This window comes from Miscanthus floridulus, chromosome 7 (genome assembly GCF_019320115.1).
Source record: "Miscanthus floridulus cultivar M001 chromosome 7, ASM1932011v1, whole genome shotgun sequence".
Classification (NCBI taxonomy): Eukaryota; Viridiplantae; Streptophyta; class Magnoliopsida; order Poales; family Poaceae; genus Miscanthus; species Miscanthus floridulus.
The window spans coordinates 103241192-103261904 of record NC_089586.1 but is presented as its reverse complement, the minus strand read 5'-3'; positions in this window follow the sequence as shown (position 1 = coordinate 103261904).

The following is a 20713-nucleotide window of genomic DNA, read 5'->3' as shown; positions in this document are numbered from 1 at the left end:
AGCGAAACTGATAAGAGAAAGTGTGCTTTTATTAAGGGTAAAAGCGACATAGCTGCTCGATGTTCCAGGCATTGACGAAGATCTCGCTATCGATGGTTTTGAGCTTGTAGGTGCCTGGTTGGAGCACCTCCGTGATGATGTACGGTCCCTCCCCTAGCAGAGAGAGCTTGTGGCGATCCTTGTTGCTCTGGACGAGGCTGAGCACTAGGTCACCAACATTGAAGGCCTGACCCCACATTTGATGGTTGTGGTACCAGCGCAATGCTTGATGGTACTTGGCCGAGTGGAGGAGGGAGACATTGCATGCTTCATCTAGCTAGGCTCCTTCCTGTGCTCCCCCTTATCGAAGCCTTTAGACAAGAACCGCTTCAATAGGTCATAGTCCTTATATAGGTGCTCGACGGGGAAAGAATGGTTTGGGCATGGCCCTTCGAGCAGCTTCTCAAAGTGGTCCGAAGTACCCTCTGTGGGCTTCTGACCACCTCTACGGTCGGCGATGGCCACGAGCGAGCCCTCGCGCCGCTACTTGTTCTTCTTTTTATTGGGACAGTTGGAGGCGCCCTCCTCGACGTCCTCGTCCCGCTTCACCTTGCCTTTGAGGCGGTTGAAGATCACTCCGGTCGCTTCCTCGCCCGAGGCGTGGCTGGTGGTGATGTCGAGGAGCTCCTTCATGGTTTGCGGGCCCTTACATCCTAGCTTGTGAACCAGGGACTCACAAGTGGTCCTAGACATTAAAGCTCCTATAACGTCGACATCGACGATGTTAGGCAGCTCGTTGCACTGCCGGGAGAAGCATCGGATGTACCCACGGAGGGTCTCTCCAACCTTCTATCGATAGTTCTTGAGATCCCATGGGTTCCCAGGATGTTTGTACATGCCCTAGAAGTTCCCCACGAAGATCTCTTTTAGGTCCACCCAACTTTGGATTCTGTTGGGCAGAAGGTGTTCCAACCATGTCCGCGCTGAATCGGCCAGGAACAATGGAAGGTTGCGGATAATGAAATCATCATTATCTGCCCCACCAGCTTGGTAGGCAAGCCGATAATCCTCAAGCCATAGTCCGGGGTTCATTTTCCTAGAGTATTTTGGGATGTTGGTTGGTGGTCGGTACCTTGGTGGGAAGGCGGCGTTGAGGATGTGTCGGTCGAAGACCTAGGTCCCGGTAGGCTGGGGCTCAGGTTTCAGTCCTCCCCACTATCATAGTGTCCACCACATTGAGGGTGGTAGCCATGGCTGGCCCCCTCTCCCGTATCGTGGTGGCTACACCTACGGGTGTCGAGGGTGTCACGCGCGTCACGGTTGCGGCCGAGGCGCTCATGCACCAGAACCACAATGCGTGGCCTGCCCCTTGCGGTGCCTGGTGGACTGATGTGTCCTTGTTAGGTTGCTCTAAGGGCGTACGCTAGCTAGCGTCGAGCTCATGTCATTGAGATAGCGAGCTCTTGGCCTGCTGCGCCACCGCGTGCTCGAGCAGAGTGCAAATCTCGTGATGGGGCCGGCGCTCATCAGGCGTCGTGGCTCTCGAAAGCCCATGGAGCAAGGCCACCATGGCGGCAATGTTCTAGCTTGCCTAGGCAAAGTGTGGGAGGGCTTCATCATCCTCGATGATCCTCTGGTTCACATCACGGGCCATGGCACGTGCGCACCCACCATCTCTGTGGCACTCGATCTTGTGATTGAGCTTCGCACATTCCTGCTCAAGCTAGAGCCATGCTTCCTCGACCTCTCTGTGCTAGGCCTTCAGCTGCTCCACCCACAAGCGGGGTGGGTCCTTACCTCACCCTCGACCTCGTCGTCGAGGTCATTTGTTGAGGTAGCCTCCTCATGGATGCTTTTGACGTGCCCTTCGGAGGTACCTGCCATAAAGCATTCACGAGAGGGGTGATGGCTTCCCTTGCTAGAGTCAGAGCTAGAGGGTGACTCTGACTCCTCTGCAAGGAGGTCATGGAAAGACTCCATGACGTATTCGGTCACCCCCATGAACTCGTCGTTCATGGGGGATGGAGGCATGCATGGTGCCACAAGGTGGCTAACGGTCTCTGCAGCGTTAGGAGACCGAACGGGAGCACTGTTGGGGCATTCCTGATGAGGTATTTTGGAGAGAGGGGCTCTCCTCCGGTGAGCTATGCCATGATGTTGGCAAACGAGAAGGTGAGGTGGCACATGACTTCTTGGGATGGTCGGGGTCCTAGGAAGGCACCGAGCTAGAGCTCCAACCTCCTGTAGTCAAAGTCAAGGATCTGGTTGCTCCTAGGGCATGGGCCTCCAGTGCGTGTAGCTACAGCTCCTCAAGTGCCTCGGTGATTGCGTCGAGGACGGTGGAGGGGAGTGGTCGGATGACGGTGGGAGCCATAGCGAACTCTCCCTCTATTGTGACGATGAAGTCTAGGTCCCTGAAGTGCATGTGTGCACCTAAGGCCTAGCTGATGTCGTGATTGGCCATCCAAAGCCTGGTGTTGGATGTCGAGATGCGCAAAAGGCCCCTACCTAGCGCGCCAACTATCGATGTTTTGAGTAAACACAAATGAGTAAATTTGTATTATTGTGCGTCTAGCTTGGATGGTGTGCTAAGAGGACATAAGGTTTATACTAGTTTGGGCAGAATGTCCCTACGTCCAATTCATTGCTGCTACTCATGTTACTAGTACTAAAAGTTTGTAGTAGGGGTTACAAATGGTCGAGAGAGGGATAGGTCCTAAGTCTCTAGTGAAAAGAACCAATGGGTCTCGAGAGCTCGGTTGCTGCTCAACCATGTGTCTGAGGTTCGATGCTAGTGGTTTTGATCTAATGTGGTGTGATGAGATTTTGTGCTATTCAAGTCCGATGCCCCTTAATGGGATGCCCTACTTTCCATTTTATAGGCCAAGGGAACACACGGGTTACAATGGGAGAAAAGAGGAGAGCGAGAGGGAGAGGAAGTCCTTCAGGGTTGTCGGGCCTTTGCTTCCCTTTGTGTGGGCCCCGCTGACATGGCTAGTGGTGATAGGGATAGCCCCATGCTGGGTGCCTATCCGCCCGACGATGCCATGCCCTGGTGTTGTCGGCGGGTCATGACATCCCATCTTGCCTCGACGAGCGGCACGGTGAACCAGCATGCTGATCAGCGGTCGTACAGGGAGTAGGTAGCATAGTGACCATGTGTCCGTCACTGTAGATGTGAGTCCCTTAGAATGACATGTCGCGAGGATGGGTCATGTTGAGACATGACCGCTCCCTGCACGATGCTAGAAGTTTAACCTTGGGTTGTACTTTCTGGCCCATAGTTGTTGGTGGTGGCGTGAGCTTCCGTTAGGAGCCATGCCCGAGGGATTGGGCGAGGCAGAGCCAGCCTATAGACATCGAGCGAGGAGGAGCCAGTCCTTAGACGTCGGGCGAGGTGGAGCCAGCCCTTAGACATCGGGCCAGGGGAGCCCACCGTCAGACGTCGGGCTAGGTAGAGCCCACCCTTAGAGGTCGGGCGAGGCTAAGCCCACGGCTTTGGTGTCAGGCGAGGCAGAGCCAGCCTATAGACGTTGAATGAGGTGGAGCCCACCCCTAGAGGTCAGGCGAGGCAGATCCCATGACCTTGGGGTTGAGCGAGGTGGAGCCCATGACTAGAGGTCGGGCGAGGCAGAGCCCACGACCTCGGTGTCGGTCTGAGCTGTAGATGCACCTTTGACTGCCTGGATGGATTAATGTATAACAACCATTAGATCCTTCCCTTTGGGTACCCTAGTATTGGTCCTCGACAAGGGGCCTAGATGCTTTCAATCTCCCCCTTTTTGGTGATTGATGACAACACAACCTTGAGTATGTATAAAAGATGAGTGAGGTTCTCAACATGCTTGGCTCATATAAGCAATTGACAATAAGAACAAAGGAGGGTTAGGCATGCTTATATGATCCAAACCAACACAATGTACTCACAAGGTATGAAATAAGCATAAGTACACAAAGTAAAACTCATTTGTATCGGAGTGAAACATAGAAGCAAAGCAAATGAGCATAATCAAGTGACATGACATATATATCAAGGTAGAGAGCACACATGTCACATAAGTCTCACAATCACACATATTTTACATATAACATAATGCATAAGAGTAAACGTGAATGCATGAAGTATCACGCACAAAAGAACAAGTCCATCTCACACGCTCCCCCTAAATTTAACATACTCGCTCCCTCTCCCCCTTTGGCATCAAGCACCAAAACCTAAGGGTCAGACGGTGGGGTAGCAGCAGACATGTCGAGCGCTGAGGTGCGGTGAGAAATCTAAAACTGAGTTGCATCATCCTCGGACCCTGAATTCAGAGCGATCGGACCCTCTATCACTGGAAGTGGAGGTGAAGCGGTCTGGGTCTACTTAGTGGACTCGATAGCTGGGGTAGCCTATGGTAATGCTGAATCTATGGTAGTAGCCTAACCCTATGGCTCAGAAGGTGTCACTAGAGGAAGTGGAGCCATAACTACCGCTGGTGCTAGCGCTAAAACCTCAGGGGTGGGAGTGACTGTTAGAGGCGGCTTGGACGAAGCAACAGAGGATGGGATCATCTCAGTAGTCCCTATGACCGAAGCAGCTATGGTATGAGCAGGGACTCAAAACTTAGGCGGTGTAGGCTGTCTTGTGAGCTCATTGAAAGTAGCACCCAAACTCCTAGAGATAGGGATGTCCATCACTAGCACTCATGTGGACTAAGTACGAGTGAAGCCCATGACTATAGGAGTGAAGTGCTGAGCCTACTCTATCCCTAGTGAAGTGAACTACTGAGACACCTGCTCTGTAGGTGAGGCAAACTGTGCACCCGGCTATCCCTGACTATGAAACCCACTGGGCTATATAGTTGGAGTCACTAGGGTAGTAGTAGCAGGCTAACCGAGCTACAATGCGTGCTAGTAGGGAGCAATCCCTGTGGCAGAAAAGACATGATGCATGAACCCAAGAAGCTACTGCTGAATGACTAACTACTGCTACTGCATGGCCTGCTACTGCTGCTAAAAATGATCCTGGCGTGCCTACACCTAAGCAATGGCAGCTGCTGTCTCCTATGCCTAATGAGCCTAGTCCTACCGCATGCGCTCAAGTATAGCCAGCAAGGCGGGGTCTGTCTACGGTGACTGTGGCTATAGTGGTGCTAAGCTAGAGCCACCAGCCTCTCTATCGTATGCACGTGGTGGCATATGTGGGATAGGCTAGTAGTCCTCATCTGAGCTATCAGTCAGGTCACTCTCAACCATGTCCTCCTGCTATGCATCTAGCTGCTCTAGCTCTGTCTCGGCAATGGCACTGACAACCTCTTCCTGCTCAGCTATAGTCTCTAGCACCTCTAGTCTATGGCTCGGCTGGCTAGGAGTCCTCCCACGACTATGATGTAATAGCTGGCTCATATCGTACTATGGGAACTCTATAGTAGCACCGCTCAACTCAGCCACTATCTTTGGGACTTTTGTGAAATTGCCTGCCTAATAAGAAATGTAAGTCAGTGAGCATATGGAAACTGACGATGACCTCTAAAATCCTCTACTAAGGTATCCTCCATCTCTAAAAGAATCACATCCCAAATATCAAACACTATCTAGGAGGTAGCTGAGGTGGGGACGGATTTGCCAAAGCTAAATACGGGTCAGTCCCTCTCAGTAGCCACTCCTCAGGAGCAAAGACCTCCTCATGACTGCATCAAGGATACAAGCTATAGGTGTAAGGTCACACAGTGTCTGGCTTGATCCCTCTCCAAATAGCTCAGTGAAGCAAGCCCTGACCAAGTCTGTAGGTGATACTAGTCCACCGTGAGGGTGTCTCGGTGGCTCTGTCTCTCCATAATAGATCTCGTGAATCCAAATAGGAGACTCTAGAATCCTCAATATCTCTCTAGCCCTCTAGCTCTATAGCCTATAGTCACGGCCTCTGAAAGCAAAGTGAATGAACCTGTGCCTAGAAGAATCTACCCATGATGAAACATATCGACTAGTCCATCCTAGAAGATCTGCCAGACCTGGCAGGTAGCTGAGGTGGGGATGGATTTGCTCTCTTGCAACATCAACTATAGCCTCTAACGAGCAAACTCTCTGTGATCTGAATGCCACACCATTGTTGAGATAGGCATTGTAGAAATCCTCCTGCAACACTGTGTAGAACTGCTCTAAAGCATGCTCATCCTACCTCAGTGGAAACCACTCCTCAAACTCCATAAAATAGAGCTGCTGCACCTGCCTAGCTGTGGCTGCCCTTAGGTCCAAGTGTACCACTGGAGGTGGACCCTATGGTCTGGGAGGTGGATGAGAGCCATGTCTTTGTTTCTAAGGCCTCGATGACACCTAGGTGCGAGTGTGACTAGAGCATCAAAGTCATGGCTACTCTGCCTACTCTACCTACTACTCAGTCTCCTTCAGAGGCTCAACCTCCTCCACTTGAGTGCCCTTTGGTGCATCCTCTAGAGCAACATGCTGACCTCCAAGCAAGATAGTACCAGGAGGACTACCAAGACTAGCCTCAAGCTGCTCAACTGTGGTCCTCTAAGCTAGTGACAACTGATCACCAATGCGAATACCACTGCCTCTGCTACCTCTCTCAGCACGCTCTATGGCGATGGCCACTGCTACTGCTCTCTCTATCTCTATATCACCTCTCTTGCTCTTATTCTTTGTAGTGGTCTTCTTTGGCCCTTCCCCTTTTCCTGTGCTGTTAGGCGAGGAGGACCACCCCCGATGTTCTTGCAACGAGCCATATCTAACACTAAAAGGAACCACTGAACCTAAGAGAACTCATTGCCAAAAGATAGAACTACTGCTGACCACTGACACTCCCCCTAGATCACTACCGTCTGTCACTCAAGAGGCTTGGCCTCTGTTCCATACTCGCATGCTTGGCCTCGAGTTTATCTGTCACTAAAACACTGACAAGCAAACTCACTGCCCAAACTCGCTGCACAAGATAGAGTAGGAAGTATACATAAGCAACATTATATACTAGAGGTGTGATGGTCCTTAGAAGAAGCAAGCAATTAGGTAAGTGAACAGATGGAATGGCTTGCTACCTTAGATCAAGTCCAGGACCTATGAAAGGATGAAACACTGAGCATGGGGGCACCGCACAGGAATCGACATGTCACTGCATAGACATACGACCAACTGAAAGGATCAAGTAGTGAGCGGGAAGTGGTTTAGGCATTATAACGAACACCTGGCAAGCAACAAGGGAACTCACCCAGGGAATTATGTCAATCGACCAAGGGAACACCGAGGATGGGTGTACACGTTTGCTGGAGTCAACAGAATCAACGGTGAGGTCGACAGAAGGACCACGATGGCAGTGGCGATGACCCACGACGGCTGAGGTTAGGGCACCATGGTGGCGATGGAGGGGCGTGAGCGTGGGTAGAGCAGCGGCCGCGGTGGCTACGCTGCGCGTGGGTGCATGAAAGGGTGACCAGAGTGACGCGGCGGTGGTGCTAGGGTTCAGGCGAACATGGCGGCGCGGCATGGGTGCGGCAGTGTGGCGTGAGGGCATGAGCATGGCAGCACAAGGGCGCGGGCATGTGAGGGAGAAGAAGAAAAGAATGTGTGGGCCCTAGCATTAGACAAAGAAAATATAGATCTATTTTGCTTTGACAGTTGTGACCGAACGCACAGATGAAAATGACCTGACGCTGCCCCCCCCGGATTCCATCGAGTACAAAGAGCTCTAGAGAGCCTAAAAACATGACCGGACGCGTATTCAACTGGTCACCGGACGCGGATGGAATACTATTCATCGTCCAGTCTTCTTCAGCACTTACATCTCCTCTTGATGTACTGATCGGATGCTGCCATGGGTGAGTCCGGTCCTAGTGTCCGGTCCATCTTCCACAACAATTTCTTCTCCTTTCTACGCGATGCTTTCTCCCAATCAAGTCCCAACTTCGATAAGACCAAAATAACCACAAATTGGGACAGATATGGGAGAGCTCTCTCAAACCCTCAATTTTTTCAAAATAATTTGCCTTTGGCTATAATTCATTTTAGAAAAAATAAGCAATAAAAGAGGTGAGGAGCAACATGTGGCCACCCAATAGGGTTTATAACCAGTAGGAGCTTCAAATGCTCTCCCTATTTGTGGCCGAGCACAGCGGATGCTCAAAAAAAATAACCAAAAAGAAACGACAAAGAAACACACATGCGTCTGCAATGCAATACTTGAAAGAAAAACTAGTTGCTCGTCAAGTTTGATCTAAAGTTAAGCTTCTTCACACGCTTTTCGGCGGTTATCTCAACCATGTTAGACAAACCATGTTACAATGCAATGCAAGGATAACACAAGCTCATTTTTTGTGAAGTTACTTAGATCAAACACACTGAGCTCATTCCTCAACCGACAAAACATAGCCTCATCTAGCGGTTTTGTAAAGATATCCGCCAGTTGATCCTCGGTCCTTACACCTTCTAGTGATATATCATTTTTAGCAACATGATCTCCAAGAAAGTGATGATAGATATCTATGTGCTTGGTGCGAGAGTGTTGAACCGGGTTATTAGCAAGTTTTACCAAGCTCTCATTATCACACAAGAGAGGTACTCTTTCTAGAACTACACCATAGTCTAGAAGAGTTTGATTCATGTAAATAATTTATGCACAACAAGCACCCGCAGTAATGTACTTCGCCTCAGCGGTGGACAAGGCCACACTATTTTGCTTCTTAGAGGTCCAAGACACTAGTGATCTACCAAGCAAATGGCACCCTCCGGATGTGCTTTTTCTATCAATTTTGTAACTGGCATAATCCGAATCGGAATAGCCAACTAGTTGGAATCTAGCTCCTTTGGGATACCAAAGACCAATGCTTGGTGTGTGCTTAAGGTACCTAAGGATTCTTTTAATGGCAACCATGTGAGCCTCCTTAAGATTAGCTTGAAATCTAGCACACAAACACACACTAAACATGATGTCAGGACTAGATGCGGTCAAGTATAACAAGCTACCAATTATAGAACGGTATAGAGTTTGATCAACCGGTTTACCTCCATCATCTAGGTCGAGATGTTCATTAGATGGCATTGGTGTCTTGATTCACTTACATTCATCCATTTTAAACCTCTTGAGAAGATCCTTGGTATATTTTTCTTGAGAGATGAAGATCCCTTCTCTCATTTGCTTGACTTGAAAACCAAGAAAGAATGTAAGCTCTCCAATCATAGACATCTCGAACTCATTTGACATCAATTCACCGAACTCTTTGCAATAGTCTTGATTTGATGAGCCAAATATGATATCATCAATATATACTTGACAAATGAAGATCTCTCCATCAAGCTTCTTGGTGAATATTGTGGTGTCGACCATCCCAATGGTGAAGCCCTTCTCAATGAGAAAATCATGAAGGCGCTCATACCAAGCTCTTGGGGCTTGCTTTAGCCCATATAGCGCCTTAGACAACCTATAAACATGATTAGGATATCTAGTGTCTTTGAACCCGGGAGGTTGGTCAATATAGACTACTTCATTTATGAAGCTATTTAAAAATGCACTTTTAACATCCATTTGATATAATTTCATTTCATGATGAGATGCATATGCAAGAAGGATACGAATGGCTTCAAGTCTTGCAACAGGTGCAAAGGTCTCTCCAAAATCCAACCCTTCAACTTGAGAGAACCCCTTCGCAACTAGCCTTGCCTTGTTCCTCACAATGATGCCTTGATCATCTTGCTTGTTGCGGAACACCCACTTTGTTCCAATGACTCTTGCATATTGTGGTCGCTCTTCAAGTGTCCAAACTTCCTTGAAGGTGAAGTTGTTCAATTCTTCATGCATGGTATTTATCCAATCCAGATCTTGAAGAGCTTCTTCTACATTCTTAGGCTCAATACAAGAAACAAACGAGTGATATTCAATAAATAAAGCAAGTTTTTTAGAGCGAGTCATTACACCCTTTGAAGGACTCCCTATGATGAGATCTTATGGATGTGTTTGTAGTAGGAGTGAATTTATTCTATCAACCACTTTAGGAGAAGGTTGTGGAGCATCAACATCTTGGGCTTGTGCCACCATTTGGTCATGGGAGACGTGAGTATCTTCATTCTCTACTCTCCCATCTTTATCATCATCTTGTGGCACATTTGATGAAGATGGTGGATCAATCACTTGTACATTATCTTCATGATCTTTAGGCTTGATGTCTCCAAATGGAATGTTCTTCATGGCCTCCCTCAATGGTTCATCACCTACATCATCAAGGTTCTCATGTGCTCCTTGAGAGCCGTTAGATTCATCAAATTCTACATCATATGTTTCTTCAACCAAGTCGGTGGCATGATTTAATACTTGATATGCTTTGGACTTTGATGAGTAACCAACAAGAAAACCAATATCACAATGTCTTTGGAACTTCCCTAGGTGTGCAACTTCTTGTAGATGTAGCATTTGCAACCAAACACCCGGAAGAATAAGACCTCCGACTTCTTCCTATTGAGCAACTCATAAGGGGTCTTGCTAAGAAACTTTTAGAGAAATAGTCTGTTGGATGCATAGCATGCGGTGTTGATAGCTTACGCCCATAGATCTTAAGGTGTATTGTACTCATCAAGCATTGTTCTTGCAAGGGTGATTAGTGTTCGGTTCTTTCTCTCTACTACACCATTTTGTTGAGGAGTGTAGGTTATGGAGACCTCATGCTTAATCCCAACTTCATCACAATATGCTTCAATGTTTGTGTTGTCAAATTCTTTCCTGTTGTCACTTCTTATCTTCTTAAGCTTCACTTCAAATTCATTTTGTGCTCTCTTGGCAAACTTCTTGAAACATGCGGCTACTTCGGTCTTGTCATGAAGGAAGAACACCCAAGTGTATCTAGAGTAGTCATCAACTATCACAAGACAATATAGGTTGCCTCCCAAACTCTTGTAAGTTGTTGGTCCAAATAGATCCATGTGGAGAAGCTCTAGCACTCTTGTTGCTGATATGTAAGCTTTGGTTGGATGAGTGTTTGCAACTTGTTTGCCAGCTTGACATGCACTACAAAGCTTGTCCTTCTCAAATTTCACATCCTTCAAACCTCTCACCAATTCATTCTTCATTAGCTTCTTGAGTGAGCTCATCCCAACATGTGCAAGTCTTCTATGCCAAAGCCACCCAAGTGATGTTTTGGTGAATAAGCATGTCTTCAAGTTTGCATCTTCGGAGGTGAAATCCACTAGATATAGGTTGTTCTATCTAAAGCCCTTGAATATAACTTGATCATCATCTCTCATTAACACAACCACTTCCATCTCGGTGAACAAATATTGAAAGCCAAGATCACACAATTGACCCACGGATAGCAAGTTGAAGCATAATGAATCAACATATAGCACATTTGATATTGAGTGATCATTTGATATTGCAACTTTACCCAACCCTTATACTTTGCCCTTTGAATTGTCACAAAATGTAATCCTTTCTTGACCATCTACTTCTTCATCTAGTCAGGTGAACATACGAGGATCACTAGTCATATGTTGAATGCAACCACTATCAATAACCCAATGACTTTCACCAGTCTTGTAGTTCACCTACACACAAGAGATCGAGCTTGTTGTTTAGGGACCCAAACTTGATGAGGGTCCTTGACTTTCTCAACTAGTGACTTAGCAACCCAAATTTGCTTAGGCCTCTTCTTGTTGGGTGGACCAAAGAACATGACTTTCATCTTTCCACTAGAATCTTTTCTAAGCATGTAGTGAGCATTGAAGGCAAAGGGTCTAGCATGATTGGGCAAGGGTTGTGGTGGTGGAGTTTCACATGAGCAAATGACCTTCTTGTCCACACTCAAAGCATCTCTTTGGCTTAGGATTTGACTTGTATTGTTGTTGATGTTGAGCTTGAGCTTTCTTCTCTTGATTTGCCAAGAACCCAATACCACTTCTATCCATCTTCATCACGGTGTTCATAAGTAGCTCACTTTGAAGATATTGGCCTCTTGTGAACTTGCTCAAACCGGTCTTGAGATGCTCTTTCTCCAACTTAAGTTTCTTGTTTTCTTCTCTAAGTTCATCATGGTTCTTCTCCATCTTGAGTCTCTTGTTCTCTTCTCTAAGCATCTCATTCTCAAGAGCCATATCATGATTATTGTCAAGATTCTCTATCACAATTGTGTTGGTGGTTGATGGCTTTTCAAGATCCTTCTTGAGCTTTTCATTTTCATTCTTGAGCTTGACATAATCATCATAGTTGTTGGATTCAACCACTTTCTTATCTTTGCTACTAGAACCTTGCTTAATACTCTCAACAATCAAGTCCTCACATGATGTGGCTATATCAATCTTAACAACATTATTAGTAGCATCATGTGGCTCATTGGACAATAACTCATGAGAAAGAACAAGATTATCATGATTAATCTTGAGATTGGTGTACTCTTCTTTTAGCAAGTTGTAACTAGTGGTGAGCTCATTGTGTATCTCCTCAAGTTTATCATGTTTTTCTCTAAGCTCCCTTTTAGAGGTTTTGAGCTCCTTGAGTTTGGATGACACAATTTTATTCTCTTCTCTAAGCTCATCATTAGCTTTTTTTGGCTATATCATACTTTGCTAAGAGCGAGTCATTCTCAAGTTCTAGCTTCTCCTTTTTAGCTCTTGTCTTTCTAATGATTTTAGTGTATTGGTTTTTGACAAGATCATCATAAGAAGGTGATTCAAATTCTTCATCACTATCACTACCATTCTCATCATCACTAGCATTGTCATCACCACTACTATCATCATCTTTTTGTACCTTTCATTCACCCTTGTCCATGAGGCATAGGTGTGTAGAGGATGATGACGGTGGTGTCGATAGAGATAGTGAAGAGCCAATCACAAGAGCGGCCACCTTCTCGTTCTCATTTTCACTTTCATCATCGGATGAGCCACTTGATGATTCAATGTCCATGAGCCAATCACCAACAATATAGGCCTTGCCGTTCTTCTTCTTGTGAAATTCCTTCTTCTTGCCATCTTTGTTCTTGTATGGCTTGTTCTTCTTTTTCTCATCATCATCATCATCACTTGAGTCATCTTTCTTGCCCTTGTACTTTTTCTTGTATTTGTCTTTCTTGGGTTTGGGGCATTGATGATCTAGATGACCAAGATCTTCACAATTGTAGCAATCTATTTTGGAGATGGGCTTCCTTCTACTACTAGTGAAGAATTTCTTTTTCTTGCCATCAAACTTGACACCATTCTTGTTTAGCTTCTTCAACATCTTGGCAGTTCTTCTCACCATGAGGGCAAGGCTTGCATCATCAATCTCATTATCACTTGAGCTATCATGATCAACTTTTGCTTTGCCCCTCTTCTCTTGGCTAGCCTTGAATGCCAAATCTTTCTTCTTGGTGGAAGAAGAGCCATCTTGTGGAGTGATGTGCATGTACATCTCATGTGCATTGATCTTCCCCAATATTTGAGTTGGCGTTGCGGTGGAAAGATCACCTTGATAAAGCACCATCACAATATGCCCATACTTATCAATGGGGAGGACACTCAAGATCTTTCTCATAACATCATATGGTTGCATTTGAGTGAGTCCAAGCCCGTTGACCTCCTCTATAAGAACATTCAAGCGTGAATGCATTTCATTAGCACTTTCACTAGGAAGCATTTCAAATGAATTAAGCTTCTTCATCACGAGGTGATAGCGTTCCTCATGCTCACTCTTGGTTCCCTCATGGAGCACACAAATGTCTGACCATAGTTGATGGGCGTCTTTGTGGTTCCACATACGGTTAAAGACATCCTTGCAAAGGCCTCTAAAAAGAGTGTTTCTAGCCTTTGCATTCCACTTCTCGTAGTGAATCTCATCACCTTGAAGGTTAGCGGGATCCCTAGGTGTTGGGAAACCTTGTGAGGCGGCTCTGAGCACTCCAATATCTAGAGCCTCTAGGTACGCCTCCATGCGAATTTTCCAATAAGAAAAGTCATCTCCCTCAAAGACGGGAGGGGGTCCATCCCCGTAGGACATCTTGCTCTTGACGGTTAAGCCTAATTCAAGGAGCACAAGGCTTTGATACCAATTAAAAGGATCAAGATGCCCAAGAGGAGGGGTGAATTGGGCTTATTCTATTTTTTTGCAATAATTAAGCCCTACACTTAGCCCATTTCACCCTCTTGTGCCTAGAAGTGTTTCTATTATTCTACTGCACAAAAGTTTTGCATACTAGGTTCCAATTCTACTCTAGCTTGGCAATTCTAAGAATGTAAAGACATGAATTGAATTGCTCAAATGTAAATGCTCAAAGTAAAGAGAAGGAGAGGAATGCGGCAATGTTTTTCTGAGGTATCAGAGAGTCGCCACTCCCCACTAGTCCTCGTTGGAGCACCCGCGCAAGGGTGTAGCTCCCCCTTGATCCGCGCAAGGATCAAGTGCTCTCTATGGGCTGATTCTTCGACACTCCATCACGGTGAATCGCCTACAACCGCACAACATGACTTGGGTCATCCACAAGCTCCGATGGATGATCACCAAGCTTCCAATCACCACCGAGCCATCTAGGTGATGGAGATCACCAAGAGTAACACGGCCAAAGGAAAAACAAAGTCCTAAACTACTCTAAGTGTCTCTCCAATGTCAAACAACACTTAGAACTAGTCTGTCCTTAACCTTATCGTCCATCCTTTAAAAACTGAAACGATTTCCATCGATAGGGGCATGAAAACCATAATTGCCCAATCAATCACCATTACCATGACCTAACTCAAGTTGTCTCTCCAAAATGCACATTAGTCACAGTAATCTTATGTCATCATTAATCACCGAAACCAAACTAGGGGCCTAGATGCTTTCATCTTCAACATATGCTCAAAAGTGACTTTTGAGTAGTAGCACCTCTCTAACTTGTTGCTCAATTTCTTCACTTCTCTTTTGAGCTCATTGTTCTCCTTCAAAATGTTAGTCTCACAAGATATAGAAGAAGAACAAGCATCTATATGTGAAGAACATGGCATAGCTAATAAATCATCACAAGAGGTGGATACATTCTTCTTGCCTACATCATAAGGGTTAGTAACAATATATGATTGATCAATTGACCCATGTGATGAGCTCTCGCTAGTTTTAGATTTTTCATTTGAATGCTCTTTAGTGAGAAAAGCATGGTCTTGTACCAAGTTACCATGAGCAACACTAAGTTCCTCATGAGCCAATTTTAGCTCCTCATGTGAACAACTAATGACATAAAGTAGATACTTTTGTTGTTCACATGTGTTCTTTATAAATGAGTTTTCATTTTCTAATTTACTTGTTTTAGTTACCTCATTTTCTAAAGCTATGTTCATGCTAGCAAGTCTACTAACAAGCTCATCATATGAATCATGACCAATTACATTGCAACTTGATACCTTAGTGTCACCTTGTGACATGAGGCAATGTAGAGGTGTTGGAGAGCTTGTTGTAGCAATATCATTCGAGCATGAACTATCATCATCACCACCAAGCATGCTTGAGGTAGAATCATCATTTGTATCACTTGTGGTATCATCATCAATCTTGTCAAGTGATCTTGTGGTATGATCATCATTCTCATCACTTGACCATGAGGTGGAGCAATCTTCCACAATCACCAAATTGTGGTCATGCTCAACACACTCATGCGCCTCCTCCTTGGACTCCTCCTTGAACTTGCCATCATCGCATGTGGAGGAATCACCGAAGGTGATTGATTGATTCCCATATCTCACGAGCGGTTCCCATGTAGTTTATCCTTTTCATCAAATCAAAGCTCAAAGCATCCATTAGATAACAACAAGCATATGCATCAAGTTCAAAGAGAACTCTTTGAGCTTTGGTGAGATTTCTATGGTCCAAGACATGAGTGAGACCACTAGTGACAATCCACCAAAAGTTAGGTCCCTTTGCACGAAAATGATCAAGCATGTGATTTTTCCAATGTGCAAAGTTTGTGCCATAAAAAATGTGTGTCTCACAATTATCTAGCCCACTAATCACCATTCTCTCAGGTCCGTGAAGACCACAAATGAGAGACCTAGCTCTGATATCACATGTAGGGCCGAGATGGCGAACTAGAGGGGGGTAAATAGTCCTTTCTAAAACTAATTCCACCAGCTAACCAAAACAAATGCGGAATTCAAACTATCGATCTAGCCAAGATTACACCCCTCTATCTAAGTACTCAAGCACCTTACAAAGATCCTAATTAGACAATAAAGGTGCCGGGCCAGCTAGAGCTCACCTAACAATTCTAGCTTGCAAGGTCACACAAACCTATGCAACAAGTACTTCAAGCAACGGGGGAGCTCCTACATAATTCTAGTGAAGCAAAGCGCACAAAGCTCCTGTTGACAAAAGATGCTTAGTAGTTCTCTGAGGGGTATCCCACGAAGGTAGATTGATCGGTGGAGGTGCACGTGATAGGAACCAGATGGTGACACAAGGCGCAGAGACAGCGATTTAGATAAGTTCGGGCCGTCTGATCGACGTAATACCCTACGTCATGTGTCTTTGTTGTATTGTATGCTATTGCGATGTATGTAGATCGATGTCCACTAGGGGACCACTACCTCTCCTTATATACTCTAGAGGGGTAGGGTTATAAGGAAAGTATCCTATTTGGTACTATACAATATCTTGCAGTGCACGTCGACCAGTGCCATGCACGCCTTGATCTTGTGGGCTGGGCCACCTTTGATGGTGCGGCCCATGCGGTCTGCCATGGGTATCTGAGGTCATACCCCCCACAGCTAGTCCCTGAGTGCCTTGTATCCGTTGTGCAACACTGTCTTGAGCTTGTCCGAGTAGGTGTGAACAAAGCCGAGCAGTTAGACTCATGGTCCGACCACCGTGATGAGTTGCCGAGCAGTTGTGAACCATCACCGAGCAGTTGTGAACCGTTGCTGAGCAGTGTGAACCATCGCCAAGTAGTGTATCCCAACTCCCAAGTAAGGCTTGCCATAAGGATGTAAGGAGCTCAAGTTCAAAATCTGAAAATTCTTCCACTTAGGAGAAGTGTAGCCACTTAGACTCCATCAATAAGGAGGGTAAATCAAGAAATAAGCACTAAATTCATCGCCAGGTGAAGTGTAGCCACTTAGTCCTTGAGCCTGCTAGAAGATTAAGAATGAATCTTGTAGCAGGGTCAAAGAAAAGAAGTCGGAAAGCTTGCCGACGTCATCTGGCATGCGCGTATCAAGACCCTAGATGTGCTGCCCAAGATCAGCACCCTAATCTAAACAGCATGGAGCAGCTTGATAGCACACCGATGAGACGTAGCAAGATCCAACCACCCAGGGAGTCCTCAGCTTAGCTAGCGATGTCTGAGCTCCAAGGAGTCCTCGGTGTACCTAGCGATGTCCGAGCACTGAGGAGTCCCCAACATAGCTGGCGATGTCCGAGCACCGAGGAGTCCCCGGCATAGCTGGCGATGTCTGAGCACCGAGGAGTCCTTGGCGTAGCTAGCGATGTCCGAGCATCGAGGAGTCCCCAATGTAGTTGGCGATGTCCGAGCACCGAGGAGTCCCCAACGTAGCTGGAGATGAAGCACGAGCGATGAACAGTCTGGTCAACTGGTCGGTGGTGAAGTGAGCATTGAGTAGAAGCGACCGATGAACAGTCCGATCAACTAGTCGGCGATGAAGTCCATGAACCTAGCAGTTCGACCAATTGATCGGTGGAGAAGTCCAAGCACCAGGTGGTCCGATCACCTGGATGATGATCCTACAATACAAATATGTAGAACGGGTAGTACATGATGTAAAAATATATGAACTCCAGAGAAAAATCAGCAATGGTGATGAAATAGTGTATGCAGCTCGACGATCGGTTGGTGTGAACACTTAGTGTTATTCTGAAGATGTATTTATATTTAATATAAACCACCCGACTAGTTAGTGTGTAGCTGAGTCTCTAGCCCTAGCTAGCCTGTTAACCATAACGCGGAGCGCGGAGCCTGTGTGCATGTAGGAAGAACAAAGCATCGCTAAGGAGCCGCTGCCGACCACCCATAATGTGGAGGGCAGACGCTCATGCACATGTAGGGAGGAGCCAGAGACAGAGATGTCTCTAGGGACATCCGAGCGTCAACATGAATGTTTGGGGATTCACCTTAGACTTAGTTGTATGTCATCTTTAAGATGGTATACATGAAAGAAAATTGTTTGGAGAGCAAACAAGGAGAAAACAGCTCGGAGAAACATTATGGCGATATACGAAGATTGGAGAATATTTAGAAAAATATTAAAGTGTGACTTAGCTTTAGACAGAACATCTGGTCAGTGGCGTATGGCATTATCTAGTCGGTGTTGATGAAATTGCCGGCCCTCGAGCTTTCCGAACTGTCGTATGGCGGCGGTCGCGGTTGTCACGGCGCCATTCTTCGTGGCGATCATCATTGCAACATGGTAGGTGGTCGGAGTAAGTAATCTGGGTGACGCCATCCTTATACCGATGATCGGCCTTAGGTAGATCAGATTCAGGGAGATTGTTGACTAGTCAAAGAAATGATGCTGCATGGTGGAGTAGACAGATACACCACGAATGGCTCGCTCATAGCCTGACGGTGGCCATCTCACTTCCGGCTCGCTTTGTATTCGAGTTGGATCTCATGTTGAAAGCAGGTGAGGATGTAGATCTTCTTCGATCATATTTGGCTTGCTTGCTTGCATCATCTCCACATCATGGTGATGTAGACTAAGCAAAATTTGCTTGCTTGCATGGCTCTGTAAGACGCTACGGTGGCTCCTTATTTGCTTGCATGTGGATTGAATCTTGGTAAGTGGGTGTCGACGAGTACAACGATGAGCATCAGTCATCATGTATGTACGATCGAGTCGGGGTCCTGTGTGGGTGTAGCTCGGCATGTCGTTTCGCGGTGGTACGAGGGGTAACACGTTGCCGTGGGACGCCTGCTGTGGGAAGCCGAGTTGCTGCGAATCGACCTTGGCGCAACTTGTGGACGGGGGCATTGGCTTGAAGATGTGGCACATCAGCCATCGGGTGCCCACACGTTGTAGGTGATTTTGATCTGTTAGGCTACTCCACACGTGTAGGAGCACAAGGCCACCGCTAGACATCCGTGTACTAGACCGTGCTTGTTCGAGTTGTCGAAGGATGTCGACGCGATCAGCCAAGTTGCCACGAAGGATGTTGATCTTGAGTTACGCCATCTGGTTCGCTAGGGATCAGCATGCACGAGCCCCACGATGGGCGCCAACTGTCGACAAAAGTTGCTCGGCAGTCCTTCGAGGGGTATCCCATGAAGGTAGATTGATCGGTGGAGGTGTGCATGATAGGAACCAAATGGTGACACAAGGCGCAGAGACAGTGATTTAGACAGGTTTGGGCCGTCTGATCGATGTAATACCCTATGTCCTATGTCTTTGTTGTATTGTATGATATTGCGATGTATGTAGATCGATGTCCACTAGGGGACCCCTGCCTCTCCTTATATACTCTAGAGGGGTAGGGTTATAAGGAAAGTATCCTATTTGGTACTATACAATATCTTGCGGTGCACGTCGATCAGTGCCATGCACGCCTTGATCTTGTGGGCTGGGTCACCTCTGATGGTGCAGCCCATGTGGTCTACCATGGGTATCTGGGGTTGTACCCCCCATAGCTCCTAAGCTCACTAGCAAAGTTCAATAACAAGGCAACTAATGCCAAATTAGAGAGCACAAATTAATTAGCAACACAAACTATGCAATGTGACTAACAAGGTTACTCAAACCGAATTAGTCACGCAAGGGAGCTACTTCTATGCTACACAAGCTAGAACATAACTAGCAAACTACACAAGTCAACTAATTACAAGAGCAACTACACAAGCACAATGTATGAAAAGTAAATACAAGCTTGTGTAAAGGGGATGTAAACCAACAAGAAGACAAGGATGACACGGTGATTTTATCCTGAGGTTCACGTGCTTGCCAACACGCTAGTCCCCGTTGTGTCGACTGCTCACTTAGTGGTTCGGTGGCTAATTGGCATCACCCGCCAAGCCTGCACGTTGAGCACCACAAGAACCAACCCCAAAAGTGAGGGTAGCTCAATGACATGCTCTACTAGAGTTGCTCTTTGCGATCCCCGCAGGGTGACCACAATCCCCCTCACAAATCCTCCTTCGGAGCACCGTACAATCTTCTTGCGTGCTTCAACAGAGTCACAAGCCATCAAGTCATCTAGGAGACAGCAACCTCTAAGAGTAACAAGCACCACCAGCTTGCAACTTAATCACCTAGCGCCACTCGATGCAACCTCACGATGCAATCGCACTAGAATTGCACTCACACTCAATCGGATGAACACTATCAAGCAAATATGAGATGGAGGGCTCTCAAGCACACCTACACAAGCCACCAAGGCTCAAGGGTGTAACAACCCAAAAATCATAGCTACAAAATTTTTCTTAAAACCCCATGTGATGATGAGTGACATTGTAGAAGCCAACCCTAAGTGTTGCATTAGAAGCAACCCAACTAGACAATTTCATGAGCATGGCATATCATTTGTTATCATGTTTATTTAAGTACTAACAAATGAAACATAGCATGCAGTGTCAACTCACATAAGTGATTTAGATTTTCATTTGTTTTATGTAATGTCTAAACAACACCTTTAAAAGAAATACACCATAAAGTAATTAATACTCAATCAAAGAATAAATGCTTAAAGAGAAAACTAATTCTATCTTTGTATAACAAAACTCCACCTATTTTTGTTATACAAAATAGCTAAATAAAATTCCCTAAAACTCCAATTAATTAGGTGCACCATTTGGAATTCAAATTCCAGAAC